The 20,064-nt window shown below is 39.7% G+C and overlaps 1 long non-coding RNA gene across 2 annotated transcripts in view; it reads right to left on the bottom strand.

Moving 5' to 3' along the window:
• Positions 1-20,064, bottom strand: part of LOC123573930 (uncharacterized) — a 168,647-nt gene that overhangs the window by 59,646 nt on the left and 88,937 nt on the right. For both annotated transcript variants that reach the window (XR_012414511.1, XR_010587305.2), the window contains exon 2: positions 3,258-3,307. This is a non-coding gene — a long non-coding RNA (uncharacterized lncRNA). The remainder of the gene's footprint in view (positions 1-3,257; positions 3,308-20,064) is intronic.

Raw genomic sequence — 20,064 nt, 5'->3', positions numbered from 1 at the left:
GCTAAACATGAATTCATACTGATGTTTCCAAATTAATCCAGAAAAATGAGGTTCATTCTAGCTTTCTCCATCTGCTTAGGTGTGTTAACATAAAAGCTTTAGACAAATTAAATGTAAAAGAGTGTATCTGAGCAAGGAATAATTCATGAATTGGGCCCTAGAGTACAATGCTTATATACAGTTTAATAGTTTAATTTGTCATTAGTCTTACAGTCATCTTCAAAGTTAATTTTTTTTAGAATACATGTATTAGGCCATTCTCACACTGCTATGAAGAAATACCTGAGACTGGGTAATTTATAAAGGAAAGAGGTTTAATTGACTCGCAGTTCCACATGGCTGGGGAGGCTGCAGAAAACTGACAATCATGGCAGAAGGCAAAGGAGAAGCAGGCAACTTCTCCACAGGGCAGGAGGACGGAGTGAGTGCAAGCAGAGGAAATGCCAGATGCTTATAAAACCATCAGTTCTCATGAGACTCACTTACTATCACAAGAACAGCCTAAGGGAGACCACCCTCATGATCTAATTACCTCCACCTGGTCCCTCCCTTGACGCATTGGGATTATAGGGACTACAATTCAAGATTAGATTTTGGGTGGGGACACAACCAAACATACCAATACATAATAATTTTTTCTTTTCTTTTTTAATTTCAGTAGTCTTGGGGGAACAGGGAGTTTTCAGAAGAGAATTCAGCGCACTGCTCTGCAGCTTTGGCAATGAGCGTTTATAGGCTGAACCCAGAAGTAAAGCACAGAGATAGCTTGATTGCTTGCTGTTGCCTTATTTGGACGTGCTCTGGTCAGTTGGCTGCCTGTGATTGGCCGAAGCTTGACTTCTTGTGATTGGCTGAGACCTGGGTATCTGTTACAATATGTATACTCCTAAGTTAGGTTGTGGTTTGTTATTTGGAGCTCAATGTACAGAGGCAGCCTCAGGACAATGGCTTTCTGCCTGTTTTATTTAATATGTGTTAACCCCATTTCAACAGTAAAAAACCTAGCTCCCATCATCCACCTTCCATTTATTTGTTTAATCTTCGTAGACATGTACAGAGCTTTCATAATTGTGAAGTCACACCTGTAAGAAATAACTTTATCAACTACAGTACAATAATTACCTAGCTTAGTAGTTTGTCATTAGTCTTACAGTCATTCCAAAGTTTTTTTTTTAGATACATAGCTTTTTTCTGTAATTTTTTTAAAATGTCAATCGTTTTGGGGGAACAGATTGTTTTTTGTTACATGGATATTTTTAGTGGTTTTTTCTGAGTGGTTATTTCTGAGATGTTGGTGCACCTGTCACCTGAGCCATGTAGACTGTACCCAATGACTGAATTAAATCATCATTTCTTTATCCCTACCCTCTTCAGTGAGGTTATTTCATACATTTATAATATGATCAGATTCTTTAGTAACAGTCTGCATCCCATTCTGGATTTCCTGACCTTCTGGTTGATTTTTTTTTTTTTTTTTTAATGTGCCTACACTACAGTAAATTCTTTGCACTATAAAGTTACATGGGATTTGACAAGTTAATAATGTCATGTATCCACCACTACAGTCCTGTACAGAATGGTTTATAGACTTGAAAAAAATCATCTGTGCTTTACCTAATGAACCCGTCTTCCTCCCCAAAACTCTGTCTGTCACTGATTTGGCTTCTACAGTTATTTTTCCTTTTCCAGAATGTAATATAAATGGAATTATATGGTATGTAGCTTTCTAAGACTAACTTCTTGCACTTAGCAATGCTAATTCATATCTTTACACGGCTTGATAGTGCACTTCTATTGCTGAATAGTATTCCACGGTATGGATGTAGCACAGTTGTGTCTCCATTTGCCTTTTGAAGGACTTCTTGATTCCTCACAGCCTTTGGTAAATATGAATAGAACTGCTATGAACATTCATATGCAGGCTTTTGTGTGAGCATAATTTTTCAAATCTGTTGGATGACTATCTAGAAGCACAAATGTTAGGTCATGTGGTAAGTCTATCTTTAGCTTTATATCAACCTTTGAATTATTGATGGATACCAAATTATGCAAATGTCTTTTAGCATAAGGTATGTTATGAATTTTGTCCTCACTCAAAAAAGGCTTTCTAGTAAACCACAAGAAAATTGAGAGAAAATTAGCTCAACGATTACTGTAGGGCAGCATTTCAAAGGTTGGATTCTATTGGGGAAGAGGAGCAGTGGAGGAGAAGTGTTCAAAGGCAAGAGAAGAGAATGTAGACAGGCAATTTCAGCTAAATTGTAAACATGAAAGGAGGATTTGAGGAAACAGAAGTCAGCAATGGAAGAAATATGTTTCATACCCGAATTTGGCCACTCAATTGCATCCTAGAAAGGAGAAACAGAGAGTCTATTAAAAATCAGTGCTGAGGAGGAAAAGAAGTATGAGAGAATAGAGACACAAAGCATATAACAAGGGAGAGAAATAAACAGCAGGGCTGAGGAAACCATGAGTCTTTTGAGCTGGAGGTGCATCAAGATTGAGCGATGTAGTCTGGAATCACCGGAAGATGTGGATTTGGAGGTGACCCATGTTTCTGAGAATAAGCCTCTCAGCAATCTCCAACTCTTTGATTGACAAGAGTCTACAATGAACATACTCAAGACCTGGTCCTTCACCCCTTTTGAGGGTGTCCTTTTTAGAGGAATGCTGAGCAATTCGACTGCTCTCTGCTTCTCCTCGCACTCCACCCACATGGCATGTGTGTAAGGGCATGTTACAAAAGCCATAAATGTCATAAAAATGAAAAGAGTCCAGAAAGGTTATATTATAATCCAATCCTTAATGCAGAAATAAAATGTTTAAAATGTAATTTGGTTTGGTTCCTGAGATGTTTCTTCTAGGAGCATGTAAATGAATGGTGACTGAGTGTGCGGTTACTGAAATAATCAAATAATCACACGAAGTAAATAGGGTCAGGAAACGCTTCATCCACAGATGCTCTATCATTGCTGTAACCATCACACACAGAGAAAAGCACACTTCCCTAGACCTTGCTTCATTCCTTTACTTCATACTCTATGAGGGAATCTCCTGGCTGGCACCTTCCCATCTCCTTCCCATAAAATTGTAGCACTATTTGCCTCTCAAGGTGTCCTCCTACTTGGGAGGCCAAATTAGGAAATCCGTCGCAGATGCATGATTAAGTATGTTTTTGTTCCTAAAATTCATGGTATTTTCCTTAGAAACTTTTACAATATTCTCAAGAAGCTTACTTGATTTCTGTTTTGACTTACCATCTCTTGAAATGGTAATTCTCATTTTTCATTAGTATTTCTTCAGAGCCCTAAAATACAAAGAGCTAAAATTATAAACTGCAAAACATGTGCATAATTGAGATAATTCATTATTCTGGCTTGGGGAAAATATTATGAGCTAAGTTCACTTAGAATCTTCTAATTAAACAGCAATAATCATTTATAAGAATAAGTTAATGAGCATTTTTTTTTTTTTTTTGATGGAGTCTTGCTCTGTCGCCCAGGCTGGAGTGCAGTGGTATGATCTTGGCTCACTGCAATGTCCGCCTCCGTGGTTCCAATGATTCACCTGTCTCAGTCTCCTGAGTACCTGAAATTACAGGCACCCGCCACCACACCTGGTTAATTTTTACGTTTTCAGTAAAGACTGGATTTCACCACCTTGGTCCAGCTTGTCTTGAACTCCTGACCTTGTGATCCACCCTCCTTGGCCTCCCAAAGTGTTGGGATTACAGGCGTGAGCCACCACACCCAGCCCAAGCTCTTTTTCAACTATGTCTCCACCTCCATCATTCCTACTCTAGGATTACTGAAATACACAAATGTGGGGGAAAACTAGAACTCAGGTCCTTCCGTAATGCCTGTCTTGTAATATATCCCTAATATATTTGAGCATAAACCTACCACCATTTTTTCATTTCTAATCTATGAGTTTCATATTCAAAAGGTGTTCAAAGTTACCATTGATGTGAGAGACATAAAAGCACCCATGTCTAAAATAACTAAACTGTGTAGCTGAGTAATTTAGTGACATTGAAAGGTAGTTCTTCATTTTACCGAACAGTGAGAATATGTGGAACATTAAGCATGCAGCATCCACTGCATTAGCAATGTAAGATTTCTCTGTCATTAGGAATGAAGATGTACCACAGACATGTAAGGACTCACAGTAAAACCTCATTAATATTTTCAAAACACATCATACTCCTCCTGTGCTCTTTGAGATGCATTAGCAACCTTATTAGGTTCTCTGTCCTGAATTATCTCCCTGTCTTAATCTTTGACCTGCTAATATTTCAAAATGCACTAAGGTAACAAATAAATCTTTCCCTGCTCCTCTTTTGATGCTGATCAGGCATTCGGCACTCTCTTAAAAGCATAATAAGGCTCATTTTTCTTCGGTTTGGTATGATCAGGTTTTTATTTTAAATAGGTGGATATAAATGACTGCATGATGTTGTACAACTTCAGTGAGATGGTGATGGGAGTAGAAACGAAAAAAGAAAAGACGGAGAGAAGACATTTTTAAATCAGGAGAATATTGATGGTTCAGAATAATGTCATTTTCAGCCTATTCAGCCTATGAAATAGAACAATTTTTTTAAACATTTTTCACATTTGAAAAGCTGAAGTCTACAATTTGCATTATCTTTACCCCTTTTACCTTCAGATAATTTTCTAATAAATTATTTTTCTATTTCTTGCTACCACTCACATATTATTCTTTTTAATGTTTGTGTTTCTCATAATATAAACCATAAATTCTCTGTGTATTTTAATGTGCCAAGTAGATTGCCAAGTGTTCTTTCTGCATAAGCATGCGCATACAGACCTGCATAAATACATTTGTATATTTATATACATGTTTATGTATATAGTTAGTATGGAAACAGACATTCTCGTGGATGCCAAAATAACATCTAAATTGTTGCCAATTTGTAACTTAGTCACATAATGATTTCTCTGCTCCTCAAGAAACCCCTTTTATATCTTTGTAGTAGTCCTGTAGAGTAAAAGCTGAATATTAGCTTTCAATCAAAAACGAGGTTAGGCCGGGCGTGGTGGCTCAAGTCTGTAATCGCAGCACTTTGGGAGGCCGACACGGGTGGATCACGAGGTCAGGAGATCGAGACCATCCTGGCTAATACGGTGAAACCCTGTCTCTACTAAAAAATACAAAAAACTAGCCAGGTGTGGTGGCGGGCGCCTGTAGTCCCAGCTACTCGGGAGGCTGAAGCAGGAGAATGGCGTGAACCCGGGAGGCGGAGCGGTTATTAATGACATGAATTTTCTTGGTGGATTTGTGCTCATACCAAACAGAATGTGACTGATGGTTAAAAAGTAAACTTTTACTGATTCCGCGGAACACCAAAAGCCTAGAACAAAAAGCAGTTGCAAAGTATCCTTCACTTTTAAAAGCGAGCTGCTGGGTCATCTGTGGGTTACTTAACAGGGTAGGGCCCAGCATAGTTCTGCCAGCTCTTGGGAGCCCACCGCTGCTGTGGAGATTAGGGACATCAATTTGGATAGAGTTACCTGTGAAGGGTGAAGGGTGAGGGCAGTCAGACAGAAAGGGCTTCAGAGTACCACCAAAGAGCTTAACCCATGTCCCTGGTAGGTTTAGGGGTGTGGATCGGTTCCATGGTGAGACTCAAAATATTTGACACCTGGCTACTGCACAGAGCTTGCCAATGGCTGAACAGGATCCTGGAACCCTGAGGGGCTAGAAGTTACTTCTTCATTGCTGAACCGTGGAAAACTGAGAATTAAGAAGGAAGGAGAAGGGGAAGGGGAAGGAGGGCCTACTTGACTGCGTAACTCAGGGTCACTTATTTATCAAACTTAAAGAAGTGTTTTTATATTTTTACAACCTGTAAGGCTCTGCCACTTACAGTAGGTCAGTCTTGACTAAGGCCTGATTTACACAAGCAAGAGAGAAGATCTAAAGAGACTCTGGTGCTATTGGCTTAATAGCAGAGATAGGGAGAGGGAGGAAGGGGGGGGAGAGAGGGGGGAGAGAGAGAGAGAGAGAGAGAGAGAGAGAGAGAGAGAGAGAGAGAGAGAGAGAGAGAGAGATAAATCTGGAATGAGCTGCACTTTCACACCACAGCCCAGCAGAGAGGAGCATGAATTTTCAGTGTCTGAGTGTGATTATGACTCTAGTCTGGACATTTTAATGGCAGAAGTGAGACTGTTCTCTGGAGGTTTTTTTTGTTTTTTTTTTTTTTTGAGACCGAGTCTTGCTCTGTCGCCCAGGCTGGAGTGCAGTGGCGCTATCTCAGCTCACTGCAAGCTCCGCTTCCCGGGTTTACGCCATTTTCCTGCCTCAGCCTCCCGAGTAGCTGGGACTACAGGCACCCGCCACCTCGCCCGGCTAGTTTTTTTGTATTTTTTTTAATAGAGACGGGGTTTCACTGTGTTAGCCAGGATAGTCTCGATCTCCTGACCTCGTGATCCGCCCGTCTCGGCCTCCCAAAGTGCTGGGATTACAGGCTCGAGCCACCGCGCCCGGCCTGTTCTCTGGAGTTTTATTCAAGCTCTTTATTATCCAACTGTAGCTGAATAAAACTCTGATATAAATCTGAGAGTTCATCCGGGACAAGGAAAGAACTGTCTATCCCACGGGACAGGTTTAAAAGGTGAGTGGCAGAAAAAGCAAAGTGTGTTTTATCTTTGTACCTTAACATGCATACAACAGAAGGGTTAGAACAGCAAGCCATCTAGTTTGTCCTAAAGCTGCCATTTGGACCTAACTGGGCTAGTCAGAGAAACTGACGGGAAGAGCCAGCAGTACGTCCTGGCAGGGTGATGTCTTGTATTCTATTTGGTTGGTTTGGATGTTGATGGGAGCGAACACCAGAGAAGACGAGAATAAAAACCAGAACAACTCCATTGTCTGTTGCACGTGCTTCTGCCTGAGGCCTCGGACTGCCTAAGATGGAAGGTATTTGCCGCACAGCTGAGGACACAGCACAAGCTGGGACCTACTGAGGACAAGGGGAGTGGCTTTCCTTTAAGTAAGGGCGGGAGTGAGTTTGGCTCAGTGAAGACTCCAGGAAGTCATCACACAATTTAAACCTCAGACCTTATCCTTTGCGGAGCATAAGGACATGAGGTCTTGTCCTAGACTCAGGAGCATCCTGGCAGGTCCTAACAGCAACGGTGACCTACTGTGAGATGTCACCCAAAGGTAGATAACAGTGGATGATCAGAGAGAAGGTGAACCCACCAGAATATGCTGAAATAGTTCTCATATTTGTAGGCCCTAAAAAGATATTTATTATAAAATGTAACAAATATGAATACTTTTATTCAAACATGGATAATTACAATTTAAAATTTTTTAAACTTACTGTAGATATATTACTTCTTATTCTAATTTCTTTCACCACCTGATTATTTAACATTTAGAAGAATTATATTCTATTAAACCTGTAAGTGCTAAATAGTTTCCATACTAACAAATTTGCCCTATAATTTTTGAAACTGTTAATTATGTCTTCATATATCTTTCTTTGTGAGAATTTTTTTTGGAACTTCATAGTCACTTTATTTTTGGTTATTGAGATATCAGTCTCCTTTCATTTGAATTGCTGGCATCATTGTGTTTATTAGCTAATTAGTAATAGGTAAATATTTTGAAAATTCCACATGTTATATGTTAGGAGTTAGTATATGATTTGGTTAGAATTAACTACAAATTCTAAGCATGCCTGAAGTTTTTTTTTTTTTAATTTAGGTTCTGGGGTACATGTGCACAATGTACAGGTTTGTTACATAGGTATACATGTGCCATGTTGGTTTGCTACACCCATCAACTTGTTATTTACATTAAGTATTTCTCCTAATGCTACCCCTCCTCCAGCCCCCACCCCCCAACAGGCCCGGGTGTGTGATGTTCCCCTCCCTGTGTCACGTGTTCTCATTGTTCAACTCCCACTTATAAGTGAGAACATGTGGTGTTTGCTTTTCTCTTCTTGTGTTACTTTACTGAGAATGATGGTTTCCAGCTTCATCCATGTCCCTGCAAAGGACATGAACTCATCCTTTTTTGTGGCTGCACAGTATTCCATGGTGTATAGGTGCCACATTTTCTTTATCCAGTCTATCATTGATGGGCACTTGGGTTGGTTCCAAGACTTTGCTATTGTGAATAGTGCCACAATAAACATATGTGTGCATGTGAATTTATTAAATACTAAAAGACTGTACATAATGATAATGGGTTCTAATGATTCACTTTGGCTATATAAAATATTTTAATTTATTAAAAATAGCATAAAGATACCACGAGGTAACAGAAAACTACTTCCTAATATAATGAAATAATTGTCAGCACCTTTACAATTCTCTATTTGTAAAAATTTATAGAGATGTTTCCTAGAGCAGTATCTATTTTGTGTCCAAATATGGCAGAAGAGATAGGGAAGGCATCTACGATTCTTCACGTAACATTGGGTTCGACGGCGTCTGTCAATGTCCACTTCTTTTCAACCTGCCACTTTGCCTAACACGGAACTTGTAGCTACTATACACCATCTCCATGTGTCATAAGTATATTTGTGCGGTGACTTTTACATGGCACAGGTATGTCTCCTTGCATGGAACTTACCTAGCTGTGAATTTTTGTAATTTTGATGAAAATAAAAATATAATTCATTTCTTTTGAAGTTCTCTTATTTCAGATATAGGTTTTGTAAACCTTTATGCTTTGCTTTCTTTCCTGAGTGCAAGTATACTGCAGAAATGCATGTCCATCAAGTACACCAAATGTCAGGCTCTTGACAATGCTGTATCAAAGATGCTAGAAGAGTCCAAGGTGAATGCTTAAATAAATAGATGTTTCATAAGCACTCACTTACTAGTGTCCTATTAAAACAATGGAAAACAAAATGCGACTGAACTTTCTATTCATATCTCATTTCAGCGCAGATGATAAATTGATGAAAACATTGATTTTCAATGTGGAAGAAGAGAGAATAGGTGTTGATTAGTTCGTCAAAGGGCTCTTTCCCCAATCTTCATTTTGCTCAAGTAGTTCAGTTTCTTGGGATTTTCAAAATAGGTTTTTACTGACACTAATGAAAGGGGGAAAAAAAGTTTTACTTTCTTTTAATACACATTTGGAAATAATGCTAACTCAGCTACGCTCAACTCAAACCTGTCAATCAAACTAACAGAGAAAGGAAGGATCACCCACTCAACTGCTAATTGCAGAATTACGCTAATTTATAAAACATAACAAGAAATGTCTTCAACTGCCACTCTGGCTTCTATTCCACTGTGCCCTTCCTTCAAGTACAAGAATCTTCTTCTCCTTACATTCTACATGCTCTCTAAGTATCATTTTTTTCCTTCCATAGCTTGTAACTTTGCAAATAAATTAATACTCCATAGACCATTACTTTCCTATATGACAAGTTTTAAAGATATGTTCAAGTGTCATTTTAACAAATAATTACTGAGAGTCTGCTATATTCCTGGCACTTGAGGCAGGCATATGGCAGACTCTCAGTCATTATTTGTTAAAATAATATTCTGATATTTCCAGCCAGGAAATTTTCTTTGGACTACATCCGTGACTGGAGTAGTCCCGGGGAGAGCCAGATGCCAGTCACATCTGCAATTAGTGACGTGGTGACAATTAGCTGACATTAATAGAATCAGAACAGATACATCACTCATTCTCATTTACTAATATGGTAGAAAATTCAGAAGAGAACTAATGTTTGCTCCTTTTTCACTTTTAGCTAGAAAGACCATGTTAGTCATTTAAAATTCATTTATTTCTCTGATAAACGTTGATCCAGAAATAACGAATGAAGAAGCAGCAGCTGTCTTCACTTTTTCTCTATTACTGGAGGTAGTAAATGTGAACGTGGCAATTAAAGAACCCCTCGTCAGTATTATTTACAATCTGTAATGGATTATATCACTTTAACATGCTACAATTTTTTCTTAGCACAAGTGTGAGGTCTTTGTTTTTATTTTTATTTTATTTTATTTTATTTTGAGATGGAGCCTCACTGTCACCCAGGCTGGAGTGCAATGGCGCGGTCTCGGCTCACTGCAATCTCCACCTCCTGGGTTCAAGCGATTCTCCCGCCTCAGCCTCCTCAGTAGCTGGGACTACAGGCACATGCCACCACGACCAGCTAATTTTTGTATTTTTAGAAGAGACGGCGTTTCATCATGTTGGCCAGGCTGCTCTTGAACTCCTGACCTCATGATCCACACGCCTCAGCCTCCCAAAGTGCCAGGATTACAGGGGTGAGCCACTGCGCCCAACTGAGGTCTTTCATATTAATTTTCGAGTCAAAAAATTCAACCAATTAAATGTTTCATGTTAATCATTTTTGAGTCAAAAATTTAACCAATTAAATTTCCAGCATTCTCCTGAAAACTAGGAATTTGCTGACACTTTGGCTAAGCCTCTTAAATTCTCTACTTTATACAAGGAAGGAATCAAGTACACAATGCCCAGGTTCTCTTCCTGTTCTCAGATTCTGTGATTTCTTTACAGCAAAATTCATCCTTATTTATTCAAAATGTATTAAATCATGTATTTCAGGCAAAGTTTTAATGCATCACAAGGTCACAAGGTCAGGAAAATTTTTAGCAGGACAACACGTATTTAAAATGAAAAAAATCCATTTTACTCTCAAAAATAAGTTGTCAAGAATAAACACTTCCTCTAAAAAATTTTGAAGCAAAATTGGATCAGTTCACATCCATCTCATTTGGGGATAATCTACATAAGCAAGAAGGTCGCAAACATTGAAAATTTATAGTCTTTTAAGACAAATTACAATTTTCTCAAACTTCTGCCTATTTTTCACAGAGAAGGCATAGAGAAACATCTTGAAATAAGTGTTAGAATGTTAGCCCTATAGAAAAGAAATACAGACACTGTCAATATGGGGGCCAAGACTCCAATACTCTCTTCCCACCAAAAAAATTTATATCATTTTCTTAGGGGACACTCATTCATGGATGCATGGTTTTGCCCAAAAATATTCAATGCATATCTACTATCAATCTCATGGGGGCTACTTGTTCAATGCTGGTCACACTGGGGCACTGCTCATTGTAATCATTCAAGGACACAGGACATTGTAGACTCTGCCTACCCATAATGCTGACCTCTCAACAAGAAGCTTTCAGTTTTCTGAGGCAGGGTTAAGACCATGAGAATCACACTACTCTTAAACATTTGTTTCTCTAAAAGCGAGTCTCTGTTCACGTTTTGTTGCTAAACGAAGGAGTTTGCCCATGCCTAACTTTAAATGGCAGAGGCATATAATCCTTTAAGGATCTAGGAAGGAAAGGAGAATGAGAAATACCGGCAAGTGAGAGAAATGTCTGGGCCGGGTGCAGGTGCGGTGGCTCACGCCTGTAATCCCAGCACTTTGGGAGGCCGAGGCAGGCGGATCACAAGGTCAGGAGATCGAGACCATCCTGGTCAACATGATGAAACCTCGTCCGTACTAAAAACACAAAAATTAGCTGGGCGTGGTGGCGTGCGCCTGTAACCCCAGCTACTCAGGAGCCTGAGGCAGGAGAATTGCTTGAACCTGGGAGGTGGAGGTTGCAGTGAGCCGAGATCACGCCACTGCACTCCAGCCTGGGCAACAAGGCCGAGATTCCATCTCAAAAAAAGAAAAAGAAAAGAAATATCTGTCATGACACTCAAATCTATCTAGACCCTCAAAGACATTTCGACATTAGGTTATAATGAGTCTAGCATTTTATGATGTGCAGTCTAATTATAAAGGAATATATTAAACACTTCTTGATACTTTCCAAAGCTTCCGGATTCCTATTGGAAATGCAATCATACCAGAAATAATTAATTAATTAAAAAGTAATAAAAAATTCATTGCCAACTGGACATGTAACTACTACAGGGAGATGAGATTTTCTCCAGCAAAGACTAGCAAGACCAACATGAGGTCAAGTTGTGCTAATCAAGGTTGGCCACCTGCCTGGGCTGAGTAAATGAAACATATTGAGTGAGGTGAGAGGTGAAATCCTGTTTATTCAAAAGTAACTCCCCCACTGCCCAGTCATGGCACCTTCCTGAAATTCCTTCAGGGCCTGAAATTCCTATAGGGCCTGAAATTCCCACCCCTAACTAGCAGATTTGTTCCTCTCATCCCAAATTTTAAAAACTCAGGTCATGGCCTTGAAAAGAACAAAGTTAACATTGTCATGAATGATTAGTGAACTGCATTCTTGACTAATGATGAGGTTTCTTAAAAGAAATGCAAGCTTTGACTACACTAAAAGGCATGTATGTCAGAATTAGGAAAACCATAAACCCGCCTCTCAGTGCTGAACAAGCCACATCTGGAATAATGGACTTTGGGAGCTCTGTTTTCAGAAAGTTGTCAATATGCTAAGCTTATTGAAAGACGAATAACCGGAAAGATGGAACAGTGGGAACACATACTATAAAAAATATTAGAGAAAAGTCTTGAGTGTCACCCTGCAGCAATTATATACCCAGTTGACCAGGAAATGTTTATTGCCCGTTTGTCCATTAATTAATTATTTCTGGTATTGTTTAATTTCCAATAGGCATTCAAAATTTTGGAAAGTATCAAAGTATCTTCTACGCTCAAAATGCCTGGCACTATCTTCTTCTAAGTGATGTGGATATAGCTCTTCTCTTGGTAAAAGCCACTCTCCCATCTCACTCAGCCATCCATCCTTCCCTTAGCACTTACTTCAATGGGAGAAAACTTAGAGCGGCAGGGAACAAAACAATCCATCACAGGTATTTGCTTGGATTATGAATGTAGAACCTGAGTGCCGCTTTCTTCCAAGATGAAATCTGGTGCAGATTTCAACAAAAAACAGGATTTCCAAGTCCAACCTTAACAGCCTTGCACTCCTTTAATAGTGTCAAGATGATGTGCCAGCATTAATTCCTTGTTTTTGGTATAACTTTCATCTTAATAATTCTAAAAGGAAAATATTACGGAGAAATTGAAATGATACTGTGACTGAGCATGGCACCCTCTTATGCAAGATCCTGGTTTTTCACTAAGCACCTAGTTGATAGAAAATAGGGGAAAATGCCATGTAAGAATTGTAAAATCGGTTATTTTATAAATAAAAAGAAAGACTTACAACTAAAGTGGCTAGCAAAAGAGGACAATAAAAATAAATGGTAATACAGAAACTTAGTGGAATATCATCCCTACACTTAAAATAAAGACTATGAATCAATATTATATAAAGTTAAGATAAATGGCACACTATAAAATGCATGCACAGTAAGTAAAATGATGTTTTCATAGGAACAATGATTGGAAGGAAATCCAGATTAAAACAATTAGATTAAAATACTCGATGTTTTGATTAAATTAGATTAGATACCCTAATCTAGCTCCATCACCAAACCTCTGCTGAGTTTCATTCATTCATTTAAAAAAAGCTATGTGCTAGATTTAAAGAATACAAAGAAAAGGCAGGAAACAGTCACTTCAGAGCACTTAAAAATCTTTGTAAGTTTTACAAAAAGATGAATAAACAGGCACTTATAATGTAGCTTAGTAAGAACAGTGATAGAAAACTACGTCCCCAGTGAGCTGAAAGGCGCATACAGCCCCTTAAACTAGTCTGGGGTGAGACGGGTAGGGAAAAGGTATAGAAAGGATTTCACAGAAGGCAGGAGATCTGATTAAAGTCTTAAAGAACAAATAAAAATTATCCAGGACAACAGATGGCTGTAGGGAGTGAATGCCATTGGAAGTGGATAGGAAGCCCAAACAAAGACAGACGGGGACAACTGCAGGTGACCAGCACAGCTGGAGCACAGAATCCAGAGGTCAGAAGAGATGGCAGGCATCGGGGGGGAAGCCAGCAGGGACCAAATCCTCAAAGAGTTCCCAGTGCTTCTCATTCTTCTAGGAAGCGAGGGCTTTTCCCAAGGCAGAAATGCATTCTAGAAAGGCCACGCTGATGCACTGTGGGAAATGGGTTAGGCACTAGCAATAATTCAGGAGAAAATCATAAAAACCTGAACGCAGATGGTAGCAGTGAGGATGGGGAGAAGGAGCTTGAGACAGCAACACACTGAGTAAATGAGCCTTGATAAGAGACCAAATTTCAGGGTAAGAGAAAGAAATAAATCCAAAGGGATCCTGATGTTGATGGCTCAATCATCCTGATTCCTCAAAATGGGGAAGTTCAGGAAGAAAAGCAGGATAGAGGTAGAGGTGAATTCTGTTCGCATCTGTTATAGTTCAGTGACTGCGAGAGATGCTGCATAGATGGTCTCATGTAGGGAAAGATCAAATCTGGAAACGTAAACTCGAGAGTCATCAGAGTAAAGAAGTGTCAAGTCATAGGAAGGGATAAGATCTCCAAGGGTTTCAGTGTGGTAAGAAGAACATGGACTGGCCGGGCGCGGTGGCTCTCGCCTGTAATCCCAGCACTTTGGGAGGCCAAGGCGGGCAGATCACGAGGTCAGGAGATCGACCACCATCCTGGCTAACACAGTGAAACTCCCTCTCTACCAAAAACACAAAAAATTAGCCAGGCATGGGGGCGGGCACCTGTAGTCCCAGCTACTCGGGAGGCTGAGGCAGGAGAATGGCGTAAACCCGGGAGGCGGAGCTTGCAGTGCGCTGCACTCCAGCCTGGGCGACAGAGCGAAACTCCGTCTCAAAAAAAAAAAAAAAAATCCTCTGGCCCCACTCCCACCCCCCGCAGCAATGACCACATGGGACACAGACTTCTGCCCTCTCCAGGCTGCTGCAAGGCACCCCACCGACCTCAGGTTCAGCCAGGCTCCTGGGAAGACTGGTCTTCTACGCATAGCTGGCGATAACGAGCTGCCACTCCCCATCCCTACCAGGCTGGTGTGGGAGGAAGCCCAGTGGAGGGTCTGGGCTTTCAGCACTACCAGTGGTAATGAAGCCACCTCCCCACTCTGTGGCATCAGCAGAGGTTACGTGGGCAGCAGTCATGAGTTACTTCTACCCCTCCCAGCCAGAGAGGTATCAGGGGGGAGCTACTGGGGAACTAGAACCCAGCCATCACCCAGCAGTGACAAACAGCCCCAGCACCAATGTGACAGCCATGATGCAACTAGCTGAGAAAGCAATTTACAGACATATTTACAACAAATGAAAAATAGTGTAAACAAAGATATAAAATATATAAAGAAGAAGAACCAAATGGGAGTCTTAGAACAAAAATAGATAATACTGTAGCTGAAATAAAAATCTCAGTGGATGGGCTCCATGGCAGAATAAAGGAGACAGAGGAAAGAGAGAATGAACTGAGAGATAAAGCAATTTGCTAATTTGCTACAAATGAGTAAATCTGTAAAGGAGGAAATTTAATCTCTTTCCCAAATAGATTAGAAAATAAATAGACACAGTCTCAGGGACCTATGGGACTAAATAACAAAAGACCTAAATTCATATTATCTGAGTCCTTGAAAAAAAAAAAAAAAACAGAAAAACTATTCAAAGATACAGTGGCTGAAATCTTTCCAGTTTGGCAAAAGACATAAACATATAGACTTGAGAAGCTGAGGGAACAACAAACAGGAGAAACCCAAAGAAATCCAAACCAAGATAAATCATTTTAATTCCAAAAATTAAAGACAAAGGGAGAGGCAGAGCAGAGGTCAGGCTGCACCATCTGCGGTCCAGCTGCGTTTTTCTGCTATTGATCTTTTTTTCTCCTTCATCCTTGGGCTCATAGAAAGATGGAATCCACATTTCTGGGTCTCCCAAATGCATCAATATTAAGAGAAATAAATAGAACTTCTCTCGATGGTTTTAGAATTGAGAACACTTATTTCCCAAAATCCACAAATAAACCTTCTATTGTATTTTATTGGGCCAAATTTGGTTCTATGTCCGTTTCTAAAGCAATCCCTGGGCTAAGAAAGTGTCTTATGCTGATTGGCTTAGCCTGGGTTTTCTAAACCAATCTTTATGGCAAAGGAGAGGAACTACTTGATTAAATTAAAAACTAGGTCCCATCCTGGTGTGTGGTGAAATCAATCCCTCCCAGTGTTCCAGGAATTATAGTGTTCTCTAGCAATTAATATGAATCAAGTACTGTCCATGTGATAGGAGCTGAGGGATAAATTAATAAGGGGCATCTTGAATTCACCTTCTTCTTTTACAGGCAACATGTGTACATCACTAGATTTTCTGTAATTAAAGTCCCCAGACTCCAAATTATAATATTTCTGAGACTGAGAATTGCAAGCCAGTCTGGAAAGGTGGCAATGGGCTTATTGGTAACAAGGCCAGTGTTCCTCCTTTCATTTATCTCAAGAATACAATATTTTTCCTATCAAACAGACTTTGCCATGCAGACTACATACAAGTTTATAAACCAAGTACCCCAAATATCTCAAGACAGCCTATACAAAAGGAAGCGTCCATCAGCCTGATGTGCTACTAAGCATGAGGAGGCACAGCCACAAGGCCTTTGTCTGACAGATACTTGCCTTTCTCACACTGTTAGTTTCTCACTACACACTAAATAGGATCCTCTACGTTAAAAACTATGTGTCACTTCTTACCTCCCTTCCTTCTATATAAAAAAAGGAAATTGAAACTTAAAGAAAGTATGACTTACCTAATGATATATAATTGGTAAGTTTTTGATTCATAACCAGTTAGCCGGACTTTGCATTAGGGACTGTCTTCACCATATATTTAATATTTTTTAATTAGCTGATGACATCATTCACCAAGACAATTTAAGTTCAATTTTTATAGAAATTGTTATAAAAAGGTCATAAAAATACATTAAAATACCACTCCTCTATTTTAATTCTTTCTTAAATACAAATAATTAAAAATAGATGTACCTGCTGCAGGATGCCACTGTCACTTGCAGACATGTGGCAGGAAAATCATTTCTGATTCTTATTTAACCTGGTGGCTCATGAATTAGCCATCAGAGGGCCCCCAGAAATGAACTTCCAAAGCAATGTAATTAACATGTTCAGCTAATTTATGTATAGGAAGGTTTATGACTTCTGCCTTCACATTTTTAGAGTACAAGGAAATCCTTGGGAATTGTTTTCTCTAAATTAATGTGACATGTGACTTGGAGGAATTTGGACAGCTTCAAGGTCTTCTAAGAATAATAAATATTCCTGCCACAAGGAAACTCTTTGAATTCATCACTTAATGTCATGACATCAGCAGCCTGGCCCCAAATAGGGGAACCATTCTAGTAATTCTTCTGCTATCAAGTCACTATGTTATTTGAATATCTTTTTATTTGTGCACTTAATATTTTAAGCAGCAAATTGTAGACACTATCTACCAAAGCGATACATTAGGGACATCAAGAGATCCCTGAGTTGCTTTTGCCCTTTGCCAGTGCCCCAGCCAGGACAGCCTTTGCCGAGTTGCCCATCTCTGCGAAGAGTCTCCTGGCTGGGGTGCTGGCAAAGGGCAAAAGAAAACTTTCAGAACGTTTTGCTTATGAGCCAGTATTTCAACTCACGCCAGCAAAGATCATGTAATAAAAATATGTAGGTATTAGTTAAATGCAGTTCAAAATTACTTTATGAATTTTACACACTGTGCAGCTACATAACACTACTGAGGGGTGTGTTACAAAAGTGTAGCAAATAGACACTAATACAAATCTAAATTTCTTATTTGGATATAAAAATGCATCTAGATCTATCTTAAACTCTGAGGACTGCCAGTGAGGAATTTAGCAACCTTGCTGTGAGCTCCAGAATTCTTTGTCAAAATATTTAACCTGGATTCAGAGTGACAAACTATCTGTATTTCCCACAGCCACTCCTAATGGCTCTAGAAGGAAATATGGCTTCCATAGCAGCCACACTGCTGTAATTGATATGTGGGAAGGCTCATAAATTCAGTAAATATGACCTTTTATGGAAAAATGCAGCTGGGTTCTGACTGGTTTGAGTGTCCCTGGGGGGGTTCATCAGTCAACAATCATTTATGGAGCATTTACTATGCTCAGACTACGTTCTCGGCACTGAGGATATAGAAGTAAACAAATAGTAAGTGTATCTGTCCTTACAAAATTCACATTCTCATAGGTGCAGGGAAATGGGCAGCTAATTTACCTAGAAACTAAAAGATCTGATCATTTCACTAGACACTAATAAGACCTATACTTAAAGCAAGATAATTTTATATAGACAGAGAGTGGTCAAGGAGATCCTCTCTGAGAAGTGACATCTGAGGTGAGCCCACTTGTTAAGGTGGGGGTGGGGGGCAGTTATAATGGAGAAAGGACTGATTAACATCCCAAGGCAGAGTCCAAAGTAATGTCCCAAAACTCAAATGAGCTTCCATTTAAAAAAAAAAAAATTGAATCTCATATTAACCTCTTCTGTATGTGAAGTGCTTTCATACCTAGGGCTTTAGCTGGTCCACACAGCAACCTTGACACACGCCTATTATCATCCTTGTTTTGCCTGTGAGAGAATGGTAGCAAGACAGAGATGTTTAGCAACCTTCTTAGGGTTGCATATAAATACCTAGCACAGCACTAATTTAACCTGGGTCTTATCTCAAATCCTATGCAACACATAACCTTTCACAGATGCCAAGGCATTTGTGTGTTAAAGAAAAGCTGAAACATTTGTAGGACTTTCTTGAGTCATTATTTTTATTATCCAGGAAAATAACATGTCATTTAACATGAAAAAAAGAGAAAGAGAAAAAAAGAGGCATTTTGGTTCTTTCCGATACCAGGTATTACAGCCAAGGGCCTGGGCTGAGGGGAATTACCTTCGTTATAAAGAGCAACGGAGACAGCTGATATTACACTGCATTTGCCTGTGTTAAAGATAGTTCAGATTCTGTCTGTGGAAGCAAAAGGGATAATAATTAAGAAGAGTGGGGAAGAAATGTGGAAGCTCAGATGCTTAAATTCCAGATGGCAAGAGAGACATCATAGACCCAAAGAAAATGGCAATCAATTGGCTTATTACCCATTCATAATCATGAACAGAGGTGTCTTTAGGTGGTAATCAACACTTCTACTAAAAGTGGCAAAATTACCAAGCACTGACTTTTTGTTTATTTTTGTCTTTTCTGTTCACTTTCTTTTTTAGCCTTTTTTTTTTTTTTTTTTTTTTTTTTTTTTTTTTTTTTGAGACGGAGTCTTGCTGTCGCCCAGGCTGGAGTGCAGTGGCACGATCTTGGCTCACTGCAAGCTCCGCCTCCCGGGTTCACGCTATTCTCCTGCCTCAGCCTCCCAAGTAGCTGGAACTACAGGCACCTGCCACCATGCCCAGATAATTTTTTGTATTTTTCGTAGAGACAGGGTTTCACTGTGTTAGCCAGGATGGTCTGGATCTCCTGACCTCGTGATCCACCCGCCTCGGCCTCCCAGAGTACTGGGATTACAGGCATGAGCCACTGTGCCCGGCCTTTCCTGTTTACTTTCAAAACCACCTAGATGGAAATGAAAAGCAGGGAAAAAAAAATGAGGGGGAAGAGGAAAAAAATCAAACACATAGAAAACTGTCATTATTACAGCAAGGCACTTAATTAGTACTGAGCAGTGTATTCCACAGCATATTTTTGGTTCTATGCAAAAATCTTTTTCTCTAATTTGCATTTTAGTCATAAATCTATGGTGAGTACACAGAGAATGTCCCCTCTCCTGTCCATCAGCTGTCTCTGTCTCTGAAGTAAAACTACCTGCATGGCTGTGCCAGCCTAACATGCCCTGACCTTTCCTGGAGGCTAAGACTGTGAAAGTACAATCATAGTGCCAACAAGAAATTACAACCTTTAGAATCTAAAATGGCTCTTTAAATTTAAATTAATAAAATTTGAGACAGGGAGCAGTAGCTCATGCCTGTAACCATCATCCTATCTACCTGGGGAGGCCAAGGTGGGAGGATTATATAAGGCCAGGAATTCAAGACTAGCCCGGGCAGCATAGCAAGACCCCATCTCTACAAAAAATACAAAATTAGCTGGGCATAGTGGCATGCACCTGTACCAGCTACTCAGGCGGCTAACGTGGGAGGATGGCTTGAGCTCTGAAGTTTGAGGCTTCCGTGAGCTAGGATTGT

Source organism: Macaca fascicularis, chromosome 6 (assembly GCF_037993035.2).
Source record: "Macaca fascicularis isolate 582-1 chromosome 6, T2T-MFA8v1.1".
Classification (NCBI taxonomy): Eukaryota; Metazoa; Chordata; class Mammalia; order Primates; family Cercopithecidae; genus Macaca; species Macaca fascicularis.
This window is presented reverse-complemented; position numbering and strand designations above follow the sequence as displayed.